Source organism: Typopeltis vanoorti, chromosome 18 (assembly GCF_054136105.1).
Source record: "Typopeltis vanoorti isolate ZY-2024b chromosome 18, IOZ_Tvanoo_1.0, whole genome shotgun sequence".
Lineage (NCBI taxonomy): Eukaryota > Metazoa > Arthropoda > Arachnida > Uropygi > Thelyphonidae > Typopeltis > Typopeltis vanoorti.
In genome coordinates, this window is record NC_143566.1 from 48,498,626 (window position 1) to 48,513,788 (window position 15,163).

Here is a 15,163-nt window from a genome sequence, read left to right on the forward strand (position 1 = left end):
GGTCTAGCAACTATTAGAGACGGCATAGCTTATAATTTAAATTTACAAGTGCTTATAAACAGTTTTATTGTGCGATATCCCCGTACAGCGAACATTTATATGAAAAACGATTACATTAATATGTAATCGTTTTGCATTAATATTTCTCTTATAATAAAAACAAAAGCGCAGTTGTTGTTTTTTTTAATGTTGGGCCCATACACTGGAGGTTGGTTGGTCAACCTACAGTACATTAGTACCGTGTATAGGTAAGGGGCTGGAAAAGGAGGAATTTGTTTACATTTGATTTGAATGACTTTAAATTGTATTCCTTGGGAAATACAGCAGGTGGGAAACTGTTCCACAGTGCAGCAGTTGCAGGGATGAAGGAAGAGGAAAAGAAATTTGTTCTGTTTGTTTCGGGGTGTACTGTGAAGGGTCACGTGTTCCAATGAGTTTAGTGCTGAGCGGAGGAATTATTGATGTTATTTCAGATGAGTATTTCCTATGGAAATATTTGTAGAATATACATACTGCAGAGACCATACGTCTGTGTAAAAGTGGGGGGAGGGAGATGCTAAGGGGTGGATCGTTGATAAGTCTAATTGCTCTCCTCTGTATTGAGTCGAGCATTTTGAGAGAGCTTTTGGAAATACTGCTCCGCCCCATATGTGGGAACAGTATTCAATAGTTGGGCGGATTTGTGACTTGTATAATGTTAATAGCTGTTCGGGGGTGAAGTAACGTCTTGAGCGAAAGAGATATCCTAGTTTTTTTGAGGCTGAGGATGCAATGTTTGAGATATGTTTGTGTCAGGAGAGGTTTGATGTGAGGGTGATTCCAAAGAGCGAGATCTGAAACTGTGGAAATTTGGGTACCGTCAAAAAGGATACTGGGGGAAAATGGTTCTTTTTTATGGGAAATAGTACAGAACTGGGTTTTATTGACGTTGAAATTTATGAGGTTATCCGAACCCCATTGGAGGATGGCTTGGAGATCGAAGTTGAGGGTGGTGGTTGATGTTCTGTAAGTTGAGGCAGAGGCGTAGCTAGGGGGGGGGGGGTTCCGCCCCGGGCAGCACTTTGAACATTTTTGAACTTGTACAGTTAATTCTAAAATACAGTCTCGAGAACTCAGTTCCAACTATTGTAATACCACAGCGAATTTTCCTCATAATTGCTGTAAGTGTTGCTAGAGGAGTTTTTCTAAATAAAATTGATAAGAATTACCTACATTACTATGAAATACACTTCAACAATGTCATCGCCGATTTTGCCAACAGAAAAGCAAGAAAAATAACATTTTAATTTATTTCCTTTTACGTCGTTTTGACTTTTTGTAGTATTTTTGGCGAGTACTGAGAGGGGCGGCAAACTCAGGGATCGCCCCGGGCGGCAAAAGCTTTATCTACACCACTGGGTTGAGGTGAGTTGTGTAGGGTAAGGCTTATCACATGCAAGCAAATAGTGTAGTGTGCTGTCGTCTGCAAAACTGTGGGTTGGAGGTCAATTGCAGGTCATTGATATATAGCAGGAAGAGGGTTGGTGAGAGGACAGAACCTTGTGGGACCCCAGCATTAATTGGGTGGTGAGAGGATAAGGAGCCGTCCACCATCACACAGGGTGCGTCCAGACAGAAAACTGGCAATCCACCTACAGAAGTCCTGGGTCAGGTCGAATGATGGTAGTTTGCCTAGTAGGCCTTTGTGCCAGACTCGGTCAAAGGCTTTGGAAATATCTAGTGCAACCACTTGAGATTTTCCAAACTTCTCCATAGCCTTCGTCCAGAGATGGGTGACGTATGTGAGTAGATCTCCTGTTGATCGGCAGTAGCGGAATCCATACTGGCAGTCATTTATTTGGTGAGTGTCTTCAAGATAGTGTAGGAGTTGGGAATTGATGATTTCTTCCATTACCTTCGACAGGACTGAGGTAAGCGAGATTGGACGGTAATTGGATGGTAGTGACTTGTCACCCTTCTTGGGGATGGGCTAAATATAGGTCAAGTTCCAGATTGTGGGATAGATTCCAGTGGAGTAGGAGAGTATGTATAGGTGACATAGGATAGGGGTCAGTTCTGGAGCACAAACTTTCAGAACAATTGGGGGAATGCCATCGGGGCCAGGAGACTTTTTTGTGTCTAATTTGGACAGTATTTTTCTGATCTCATCCTGGCAAAAGGATATGGGGGCATTGTATGTTGGGTATCTGGAATGTTGGAGGACATTTACCGTCGTCAGTTATGCATGCATTTGAAGCAAAGGCCAGAAAATTGGCTTTTTCTGTGGGTGATGATGCAGTAGAGCCATCGGTGTGTGATAGGGGTGGGAATAGTGTTGGACAGAAGTTACGGCCAATTGCTTTGGCAAGAGACCAAAAGGCTCGGCTGCTGTTTGGACAGGCTGCTAGTTTCCTGCTTTTTGCTCTTTCAAACTCTGTTTTGGAAGCATTGACTGGTTTTTTGCATCTTTTACTGGCTTCGGTGTAAGCTTTGAAGGAGGATGGTGTTCTTGATTTCAGCCAGTTGTGGTATGTCTGGTGTTTCATCTCTACAGCCTTGGCACATCTTTTGGAGAACCAGGATTTCGTAGAGAATGGCAGTTCAGAGTGCTGTGTGGAATGTATGTATTCATGCCGGTGAGGATTACTTTGGTAATAAGCTCGGTACATATATTTGGGTTGGAAGGCCGGAAGCAATAGTCCAACCATGAGAATGCGGCATAGAAGTCGCGGAAGCTGTCCCACTCGGCATTTGAAGATTGAAGATTTTCTTATATTTTTGTCTTATAATCCATTATGGGCGATATTTAATTGTTTGCTTCAGGGCGCGATCTAATCTGGCGATGGCCCTGACGGTACGTGATGTTCCAGAAATTGGGAACGTAAAAAAAAAAAAAAAAAAAAAAAAAAACGGAGTTCGGTCCACCGAATGAGGTTCTCCATAACGACGCAGGACCTCTCAACAGTTTGTACACAAGAAATGCAATTGAAGCGTTTGACCGGACTGATGGTGCTGCTATGGGCAAGATGGGTAAACAGAGGATTTGACACCCACTTCACGACTAAATAGGATGAAGGATGCACTCCGAGGACGCCATTTTGCATGCAGCGTCTCGATAAGCGATGACGAAGTGTATGGAGAATAATTGGGACTTAGTTTAAAAATGAAAGAATGCTCACGAAAGGTGGAGGATGAATCCATATAAAAGTCATTGTTAAATAATTTTCTGAGAGGAAAAAAATAGGATAGCACTATTTTCGTATTTGTCTCTTGTACATATAACGAAATTCATGACATGTATTGAAAATTTAACAGTTTAAACTCTGAACTCAGAAAGGGACGCGGCCTTAGATTAGTTTTTATAGTGTTTCGATGTTTTAAGATTAAAGAAATACACGCTTTTCGATAATAGAAAGTAGCGTACATAAAAGCGTACATACAAAGAAACATATACATCAAACAAAAAAAAAGTAAAGGTATATAACTCGTGTCGTAGTTAAGCATGTTGCGAAAATTTAATAGCAGAAAGATGGAGTTAGAATATTAAACGAGAAACAGATAAATTGACGTCATGCACTGATTCATCAGTACCTATTTGACATCAAGACGTTGGAGTATTCTTATTAATAAAGCCGTCTTAATGGTATTAAGATAACGCATGCAGTAGGTGAGTTAGCCAGTCCTGTAAGAAGAGGTAAGTTTTCCTCCAAGAAATTCGACTTTTTTTTTTATCACCCAAACACGCAAATCGGTCAGAAGAACATGCGCAAGAAATTAGCAGCTGTAATTAATAATATACTGGCTTCATATCCTGTCTCGGTCGTAGTTTCACTAAAAGCGAAACTAGCCCTAAGTTTAATCGAATATCGATATGTGCCTGCAATGTCTACAAGAAAAGCATAATATGGAACAGGAAATTAAGCCGATGTATGATTTTTTTTTTTTATATTGACACCATCATTTCAAACAACTTTATTTTTTTAATTTAATACAATACAATCATTGCCATCTCCTCTTTCTTCCAATTGTTGTCAACTCTTCAGCTACACATTTTTAAGTATGGTCTAATATTGAACGCAAACACAGGCGCGCGCATTATTTTCCTGTGCTATGGATATCAAATAGAATAAAAAAAAAATTTTTTAAATAATTAATGAATAGAGAAAAAGCAAAGCAATTCTGACGTGTATTTTCATGTATTTCTTTCCTTACCAAATTCTATACTTTATTATCACTTTTGGTCGCTTTGCAGATGTTCATAACGTGGCTAATGTAAAACTACACATCTCAAATTTTAATCATTTTATTCGGTGCCTTTCCAAGTTTTTGCTTCCAATTACGTGCGTTATTTATAATATAAGGTTGACAATCATTCAGTCATTCTGCATTTCGATTTTATTCATTCCTAAGGTGTTAAATATTATTCTGGAGAAACACGAATTGTATTTCGTATAAGATTAACGCAATGCACTATCTCTATTCTTCGATTTCCGAATGTGGAACTGGTTTGATTAAGACTGACATACCATTCTTCAGAGCTACAAAATCTTGCCATAACCGAAAACAAGCAAATCTCTAGACAATACAAGACGAATTTTCTCTTTCTGGAAGCAATCTTTCTAACCTTTAATTCTTAATTAAAGTTTGCTAATTCTAACTCTACTCTCCAATCTTTCTTATCATTAAAAACTTATTAAATACTCCAGTTTACTATTTCCAAAAATAAAATCGTCTTCAATTCAACAGATAGTAGGTTAAAGGGCACAATCAAGTATGCATTGTCTTCCCCGAGATGGACACTTGGAAAGCCGACAATTGCAGTTTAAACAAAAGGTATTATTTTAGAATTTATATTATAATAAGTAACTACATTTAAAAATTTCGAAACATTCAGATTCTTACTTTAATTATACACGAATTAAATAAAAAAATATAGTTGACCTAAATTGCCTATGGACAAATGTGACAGAACGTATGTTACTGGCCAGCTCAAGCGAAGTGAGGAACGTAAGCTCAATTGCTGATAGGGGTGAAACCAACCATCAGTAAAAAAATTAGTTTTCCTCCTAATATAGTCATTTTTAATTTTAATATAATTTGCAGTATTTTAAAAAAATACATTTCAATCGATTGTCAGTTATTAATATTTATATGTTCGACTTGTAGTTGCTGATTAAGCCCAATATTAATTGATATTGTGTATATAATTTTATTCCATCATTATAAGAATTCATCTCATGATCAATGATGTATAGAAGATTCATATTTATACACTGAGTTCTATTTTGGTTCAATTGACTATACCCAATGTTTACAATTGCAATCATAACAGGAAAATCGAATCCAAATATAAGTAGCGCAATTTCGTTTCACGGAAAGTAAGCAGTTGTGTTGCATTTCTAATACTTCTTACATAATTTCAGTTATTCTGTTTGGAAGAATAATTGTTTCGGTTTAATCCCGGAATAGATTTTTGACAGTACGTCGCTAATCACGTGTTGTAGTTTGCAGCTTTCCATTTTGATCTCAGCAAAGAGGAAAACAGGTAGAGAGAGATGGGGTGGGGGGGGGGGAATTATGGTATTTGAATGACCGACGTATGGACTTTTCTAAGTTGAGCAGAAGAGTTTCGTGCACCAATCCTCCAACTCCCCATCAAAAGTCTGATAAAGGAAACTGAGAAACGGTGCCGTCTGCAAACTAAATATTGAGCGAAGCGCCAAGGAACTTGTCACATATGCCACTTGAAGTGATGGAAAGGCGATGAATTAATTTCCCGCGGCACGAGAGACCGTCCCTTCACCTCCCTCAATAGCCCTCCAGTTGTTATTATACGGCGCGACCACAGCGCAACTGTTCTCCGACAAGGCACAAGTAAAGGCGACCCCCCCCCTTGCACGAGCAAGCGACCAACAGAGGGTGAAAACGGACAACTGTCACTTAATTGAACCGATCTTTAATCACAAGTAGCGCCGCCAGTTCCGCAGCAACGCCGCGTCTGTTCGGCGTTCCCATGCTCGGGGCTAACCCAATGTTTTTCTACTGCTCGCCTTAATTCGTGTTCGGAGTTTCCGCCTGGCCGATTAGGCTGCGATAGGAGCACTCATTTATATTAGGGAGACATCGTGGCTGAATATTTAGTTTCCTCTCCTCCCCCATCCCGAGTAAGAGTTTATTCAATCCCCTAATACTCCCCCCCCCCCTTGTCCACAGGTAGTTCGTGCTGTTTTGTCGCTAATCTTCTCGCCTTAGAATGGAGGTTTGCAAATCGTGTTAACCCTCCGTGAAGTGCGTGTTTGGTGGGTGGGAAGAGAATGAAACCCCCCTCCCCCATGCACTAACTAACTGGGGGAAGCTACCACTATGTAATAAGGAAGTTTGTGAATTATATTGGATATAATGCTTGTGCGTAACCCAGTCACGTGTCGATGTTGAAGAGGAAAACAGGTAGAGAGAGATGGGGTGGGGGGGGGGATTATGGTATTTGAATGACCGACGTATGGACTTTTCTAAGTTGAGCAGAAGAGTTTCGTGCACCAATCCTCCAACTCCCCATCAAAAGTCTGATAAAGGAAACTGAGAAATTTCATTTAAACTGTTGTTCAGTTTAAATGAAACACACTTCGTGGTCCGGAGAGTTGTAGTAAGAAACCACCCCAACACAAACGAATATTTGTCCAACGATGCCAATCCCAATAAATGGCTTAACCTTCCATTCATTCCTCGCATACGCAAATAAGATTCAGCACATTGCAGAATCCATTGTTTTCAAGATTAAGTCGAACCCCCCCCCCTAAATTTATGTCCCTTTATGGCTAGGATGGCTTTCTGGTCATGTTCTTGATTCAACTCTTGCGTAAGAATGAATTCTATTTATTTACTATTCCCGAATAACTATCTCTCGATCTGGATTTACCTTTACGTTGGGATGGGAATTCACATAAATTGAATCGTAGTATCAAAAACTCTTTCGTTAACGGCTTTCTACATTCTGAATGTCCCTTGCATTAAAAACCGAAAGACAGCATGCGGAGGGATGGAAATAAAGTGTTTTCAAATCTCTAACGATTTTTATTTATGCAGATATTATTTTATCATCATCAAGTTCCTGATGTGTACCTTCAATAATTACCTCAAATTATGACAATACCATATGATAAGTTTACATCATTACTAACTTCCTATCTACAATTTTCCTCCAAACCGGAGTCTGTTATCTGTCAAGACTCCAACATTATCAGATATTATATTTCTATCTTGTAAGGACTGTCTTTTTACTTTATCAATCCACCTATGTCTTGGTCTTCCTCTGGATCTTTTTCCTGCCAACCGGGCTGAAAAATACTTGTTTTGCTAATCTTTCCTCTCCCATTCTGTTTAAGTGACCAACCACCTGAGATTATCTCTGCTAACAATGTCAAGTTCCCTCTCTAATATATTTATTTTTAGTGAGTCTATCATCAATGATACCTGTTCACTTCCCTAATCTTTCTCAGAATTCTCATATCTGTGTCTGTGGGGGGGAGGGGGGGGATCTCTAATCTTTGATCAAGTGTTTTATTTTTAACCCGGCTTACCAATGCATAAGTTAAAACTGGTTGGAAAACTGTCTTGTGTACAGCTAGTTTAGTGGTGACCAATCAATGTAATGACCAGTCCTCCTTTATTCGTGGCGCACCGCGTTAGTAGGCACGTGTCTGGATCTAACGAGAACGGGCTAGCAATTTGGGATTTAGTCGACCACACTGTACCCAGTATTAGCGCAAACCAAAAGATATTGATGGTACAACAAGATTATTATTATGGAAAAAGCAAATTTTCACAGAGAAGAACGAAAATGAATTCATTATGATGAGCAAAGATAACAATTAGCTAACAAATATAACATTCTGTTCTTGTTTGGACCGGTTTGTATTTGCAAAGTGAAAATCCTAAGTTTCCGGGAAGAAAACTCAGCCACCTCCGTATGAGACGGTTAACCAACTACCTTCATAATAGTTCTTCGTGTCCCAAACTGGATTCGAAGCAATCTTGGTATAATATTCAGGAAAGGTACGTTGTTTTATCAAGGATATCCACTTTCAAATTTTCGAAACTGGAGAGGAAAAAAAATAATCTTGGCAGAAACGTCAAATACGTTAGAACAGCACTCAACAGTACCATCCCTCCCGTAGAAAGAATATGACAATACTCTCATTTCTTTCAATCCATATTAATCTTCTGCTATGGCATGGTTACGCATCATTTTTGAGTCACAATTTCATAACGTGAGCGAGCACACGAAAACTACAACTGGTATTTATTTTATTATTTTTTTTTCAAGTACTCTAACTCCAGAAATGATCCTTCACAACTGCCACATTTGCAAATAACTGCATTCACAATTACTCTTTTATTGCCGATTTATTTTTAAAAAGATGGTGCATCCATTCTAAAAACTGTATATAAATAAGAGTGGCGACTGTTAAACTTTGTCTTCCTCTGGATAAAGGATCTCATTGAAGAATGAAATGGAATAACATTTAAAAAAAATCAATATAGACTTCTCATGACATAAGAGTCAAGTCTTCTACATGTAGGGCCATCTTCGTAGCCAGTATTTCATCTCCCAGGTGCTTTTCTCTTAGATGGTAAACTTTGACGCTTATCGTCTGCAATCATAATGTCTTCCAATGGCACCAGTGTTTTAAATAATTTTATAATCTATCCTTTAGACTGAAAGATCGCGATTTCAACCGCATGGGACTTTTGTAAGGGCTTTTTCAAGTGAAGATCGGTCAGTCAATCTCATACGGAGCATAGTTTTATTACCCGCAAAGCAGATAAAGGAGGAGACAGAGCTACCTCTCAGATTTTTGTAGAGAAGGGTTAGAGATTACCAGACCCCTCCCCCCTTTCAAAAATGAAGTTATTTCAGTTTTTCCACTAATAACACTATTTCAACATTTTAATTTTAATTATAACTAAATAATGCTTTTTTTTTGGGGGGGGGGAGTATTTAACGAAAACTGAAAATTTGGTTCTGTTCTGATTTCTTCGAGAAGGCTGATTACCTTCCCCTAAGATATTGTTAATAACACCATGTATTGTTTATTTTAACACCATCAATATATTATTCTTAATGTCTTGGTTGTCTCAGCTGTAATTCTCTCCTTACCCATGAAAAATTATTTTAAAAAATGCTTTTTTTTAAATAATTTAAATAATTTTTAAATAATTCAAACTAAAACAAATTTAAAAAAATTGTTTTAGTTTGAATATGCCGTCTACGCAAATTACAGAAAAGAAGCAATCAAAACAATTAATTCTTCGGGCTCCGGAACTGGCGTAGGCTGACGAATCAGACCTATACCTAGGTCAGTATTCCTGACTGTAATCCGTGTGTGTCCTCGGACCGGTTTGCCTGCTTGCGGGATGAAAAACACCAGATAGACTGGCGGAAATAAACCTGCAGTACGCCCAAGACCGGCTAACTTGGCTATAGCTGAGGAAGCTCCTCACGTCGTTGACGGGAATCGAACGCAGGACACTCCTTCCCTAGGCATATGGTTGCGAAGCGACTAGGCTAACCGCGCGGACAATCGTATATAATAATAATAAACTAAAGGAAACCAAGAAACGCAAAGGAAGTTTTCTTAGTTTTTTTTTTTCCCCTTCCATCAGTCTATATCTGAGAGGTTTTAGAAACCACAGCAAGCGAACTGCTGCGTGAGCATAGATGCATGCGTGTATTCACAGATATGCACACAGGATTAAAGAGAAATCATCAAGTGGCCGGGAAAAAAATAATAAATCAGTAACAAAAATTCACGTATTTGTATAAATAGGAGGAATACGATGCTCCCAAGTCAGTGCAAATGTCTTCCGGTGAAATCGCTGCCAGAAGGGAACTGACGGAGTTCGAAAGCGGTGTTGTGATAGGATACCACGTTGCAGGCCTATCGGTTCAGAAAATTGTTTACACATGGGGCCAGCCCAGATCAACGATCAGTGATACGATACCGAGATGAAAGCAGGGAGTCGACTGCAAGTGCTACCCGCAATGAACGACCCGTCATACTCACCGAAAGTGACCGTAAAGTGCTACGAAGGATAATATGTAAAAATCGCCATTCATCGTCCGATACGTTGAATGCGGAGTTCCGGGCATCGACCAGAACACGAATCTGCACAGAAACATTCAGAACCTCGCTCACAACATGAGTATCCACTGTAGGACCGCAATATGCAAGTTCCACATTATCCAAACCAACATGCTGCGTCGTCTTCGGAGGTGCAAAGAGCGTGTAGAGTGGACGTGGAAGCTTCAAAAGCTGTGTGGAGACGCTGCACCCTCTATCGAGCAGATGGACGACGGAATCGGAATTCTCTGGTAAGAGATGTTATCCGGGAATCCGCCCGGATAACGACTCTCACCAGAGTGCATAACCCTAACTAAGAAATTCGGAGGCGGCGGAGTGATGTGCAATACAATGATTCCCACTTTGTGGCGTTTCTACGGAACTGACCATTGTCTCTTTCAGTATGACAATGCATCGTGTCACAAGGCTGCTGCTGTAACCGCGTGGTTTGTGGACATCAACGTCACCACACTTGACTGGCCGCCACAGAGCCCTGATCTCAACCCTACTGAATATCTGTGGGATGAACTGGAGCGTCGCATGAGGTCAAGGGACGTCGGCTCCACTACTGCCCAGGACCTCATTACATGCCTAAAGGAAGAATGGTCCAAAATTCCCACTGGTCGTTATCGTACGCTTGTGGAAAGTATGCCCCGTAGGACTGATGCAGACATCGCAACGAAAGAGGCCCTACATCTTATTAAGGTGGGCGCTAAGGCTGTTTGTTTATCACACTATCGTCCGTTGACTTCTTACCAAGGTGTGTGTGTGTGTGTGTGAGAGCACAATTCTTAATACCAGTCTAAGATGTTCAGACAAATTTGAAATTAAAACTGAACCCTCGTGGAAAAAGACCTTTGTGTCAGCGAAATTCCAAACTGCATTAAATTCTTTCCATCCACCCAAAGCCGATGTATTGCTATATTTGAATAAAACTGGCTGTATTGAAACAAAAGTTGAAATGACTGTAGAAATTCTTGAAAGGATTCCAAATGAAAAAAAAAAATAATAATAATAAATAAATAAATAAAATTCCGCATAGTTAGAATTCCGAAATGACTTAGCCACGATGAAAAAGTATTTGTTTAAAAAAACACGTTTCTGTTCGTAATGGTTATGTTGAAGAAACATCCCGAGAAAGAGTGAGCCCCTCACATTCTAGATGAGTTGATTAGCATCTGTATATTACTGAGAAGATGACGCTTACGCATGTGATTATTGTTATTCATTGTTCTGCTTTGAAAAACTGTCATGTTTAATTCCTAATAAACGTATCTATCTTGAAAAAGCCAGTGCACCGTGCAACACCTATTCATCATTCCCTTAAGTGGAACTTACTCTCACAATAAACAAATCACATCACAACAACAGCAATGATGTTTGTGGTGTTTCCAGTTAACCAGTTCCTTCTTTCTCCTGAATTTTTCGGCCAGATAGGGAATCTTGGTATGATAAAGCATTAAAGGACGTAGATTACGTGTTCCAAATGGGCACCTTGTCTTTCAAGACAGGTTTCACAGCGCATGCGAAAGTTCTCTGTCATCTTGGAGAACAAAGTTTGGGACATCAGCTGGACAAATCGCGTAATTTTATCCCTCAGTTCATTAAGGTTTGAAGGCAGGTCGCAGTGGAATATTCATTCCTTCAACATATCCCAAACGAAGACATCAAGCGATGTGAGATCAGGAGAACATGAAGGCTACGGGTTCTAGGACCACGCGATGTGTGACAGGTTGCTCTATCCTGTTCAATGTTTTTTTGCACGACACATCCTATGCAAATCCTGAGCGAACAGAACCAACACATTCTCGATGTAGCGTTCGCTATTCAAAGTCAAGGTTACACCACCCTCTTCAATGAAGTAGGACCCAATTATGACAGGCCGGAAACCGCACACCATGTGATGATCTTCTCGCTTTGAAGGGGGTTTCTCTTTGACATCAGGTCTCGAGAAACCAAGGAACCTGTAGGTTCGTATTTATATGCCCACTTAGATGGAAATGCGCTTCGTCCGCTAACTAGATATTATGGAGGAAGGACGGATCTTCATAGACATTGGCCATGATGACATTATTGCTTGGGGCACGCTTACGGAAACGACGAACAAACTGCTCACAAACACGTAACATTTGCTCAACTCGGTATGAACGTAAATAATGCTCAAGAATAAATGTTCTTTTCGTCCAACGTCCGCACTATTGCTACAGCTAACTGTAATAGCATAGACGCTACATGTGCTCTTCTATTAATGTGCATACAGTCGAATGGCATAACTTATAGCGCGTAATTGCAAATTAGCAGTCGAAAGATGCTTGGTAGCATTAATCAGGTGAAAGTCATGAGGTTAAAAGCTGTTTCCAATGTTATTTACAGTATATTATATTGAGTTAGCTTGGCATTTGGAACATCCACCTAATAACGCGTTGGTCTACCTCTCTGTGCAATCACAGTTCGCAGACGCCTAGGAACAAATTCCCTAAGGTGTCGAACATCCTCCATGCGTAACTCGATTCATGTCCGCTGCAGCAATTCCGCCAGTTCACGCACATTCCGTGGAGGAGGATCTGCAGTTCTCACACCCCGTTCTAGCATATCCCACACATGTTCAATTGGGTTACAATCAGGGGAATTTGGAAACCAAGGCTATATGGGGAATACCACAACTACCGAGCCCGATGACAAGATGCTTTTTCCTGTTGAAAGATGGCGCTGTGGTCAGGGTGGACCTCCTACAGATATGGATGGAGATGGTCGGGTCCCTGTAGCGTTCACCGTTCAGTGTTTGTGAGATGATAATCATCAGACCTATGGCGTGCCAGGAAAAATCTCCCCAGACCATAACACCACCTCCACCGACCTGTTGAACCCGAACTGTGCAACAAGGGAATAGGGCTTCAATGCTGTGTACAGTAAATGTGAACCCACCCATAAGTATAGTGCAGCAGGAAACGGGACTCATCACTCCAGACAATCTTCTTCAATCTGGCAAGGATCCATTGCCGACGTTCCTTGGTCCATGCGAGGCGTTGTTTGCGATGCCTGGCCATCATCATGGGTACCCTTGTGGTCTCCGGCTGTAGAACCCCCCCCCCCCCCCCAGGAGAAGAGGTACGGCGCATGGTGCATGTGGAAATGGAATCTAACTGCCCGCTGTTGTAATGGTGGGTGAGCACGTCGTTGCAGAGATTCCAGGATCAATCACGCCTGGCTGACTAATGTGAGCCCTTCTGTTGGATGTCAGTTCATGGTTAATTCAGTAGTACGGGAGCAACCAACAAGTGCGGCTGTTTTCGAAATACTGGCACCTGCCCTCTGGGCCCCAACTATCTACCCGTGGTCAAATTGGCTTCCGATGGCAAACGTTTACTGATTACGTCCAGAGGATAGGTGTGTGCCCCATTTAAATAGCCGCACGTGCGTTACTTCGTTATCGCACCGAATATATAAATCATGGGGGGGGGGGGGTGTTCCTAATGCAAAACTAACTCATATATATGTATATATATAGGATGTTTGAATACGTAAACAATACTCAAATATAAGAAGTAACAAATCAGAGACCTGACAAATGGTAGACCAGTTTGGAAGAAAGTTGATAGGACACCAGACATGAAATATTAATTGTACTGAACTATCGTGAAATCTCCCCCCCCATCTCATTTTATTTTGCAAAAATAAAATTTTACTTAAATAATAATTGAAATTATATAAAATTTAATTATACATTTTTATAAGTACACCTTTTCATATTATTATCACTATTATAGTGATAATAATAAGATTATTATCACTATAATATTACGTTAAAAGGTTTCAGGTAATAGCTGGTTTCTTTAAGTAGTCTAATATGATTTAACTTAAATAGGATCTTTTGCAAAGGTTTATCACATCACAGTGTGTGTATAACACAGAGGTTAATGAGGTGGGGGGGGGGTAAATATTTCAAACCCATCACTGATATACAATTACGTGATAATCTAAACCATTTTTCAATCATTTTGAATTGACTGAAGTGCTCATTTCAATTTTTATCCATTCTATTCATTAATAAATGATTATGGGAAAGAATTCAAGGTTTTCAACGTAGTTACATGATCAATGATTATTATTATATGAAGAGAAAGACTCATCGAGAGAGGCGTGCTTGTTAGTGTAATTCCCGGGTACCTATCCTATTCTCTTTGATAATGTCCACTGGCAGCTTATTCCATTCGCTCACCACACTATGAAAGGAGCCCGGACCCCCCTCACTTCTTCCTAACCACATCCTCACTCAGCTTTCAGTTGTTGTTGTTTTTTTCTCACCCGCCACGAGTTGCAAAATTACTGTAAGAATGCTTTAATAACTTGCATTTAACAGCTCGTGTGTTTCCATCATATCTTCTCTCCTCCTCCTCCCATTTCTCCAACTTTTAAGGCCATATTCTGTTTTTCTGTCAGATAATGATTCTGGTTATCCAGTGCTGGATTTTCCGACTGCTTGACCTCATTTCTACAGAATCCAGATGCCCACTTCTAAGCACAGTAGTGCAAATGTTGCTTTGTGAAGTGGGAGAATAATTAATTTTCTTATTCTTTTTCAATATGGCAGTTATCTGACGTTCTGTCTTAAATTTAACTCAATGTCCACCATTATCCCTAAGTCTCTGGCTTCATCAACCACTTGCAGCAAATTCCCATTAACACACGACTTAGCATGCAATGTCTTCAGTCCAAAATGCATAAACTTGCACTTAGCAAGATTAAAATGATACCCATGAACATCTATCCGTACAATCAGGCTGTTCAAGGTCAGTCGTTGTGTAACCGAAATGTCTCATGCCCCAACTTTCCTGCATCCACACAACTGAATGTTTTCCTCCCTCCTTTCACTCATTATCCCTAAGTCTCTGGCTTCATCAACCACTTGCAGCAAATTCCCATTAACACACGACTTAGCATGCAATGTCTTCAGTCCAAAATGCATAAACTTGCACTTAGCAAGATTAAAATGATACCCATGAACATCTATCCGTACAATCAGGCTGTTCAAGGTCAGTCGTTGTGTAACCGAAATGTCTCAT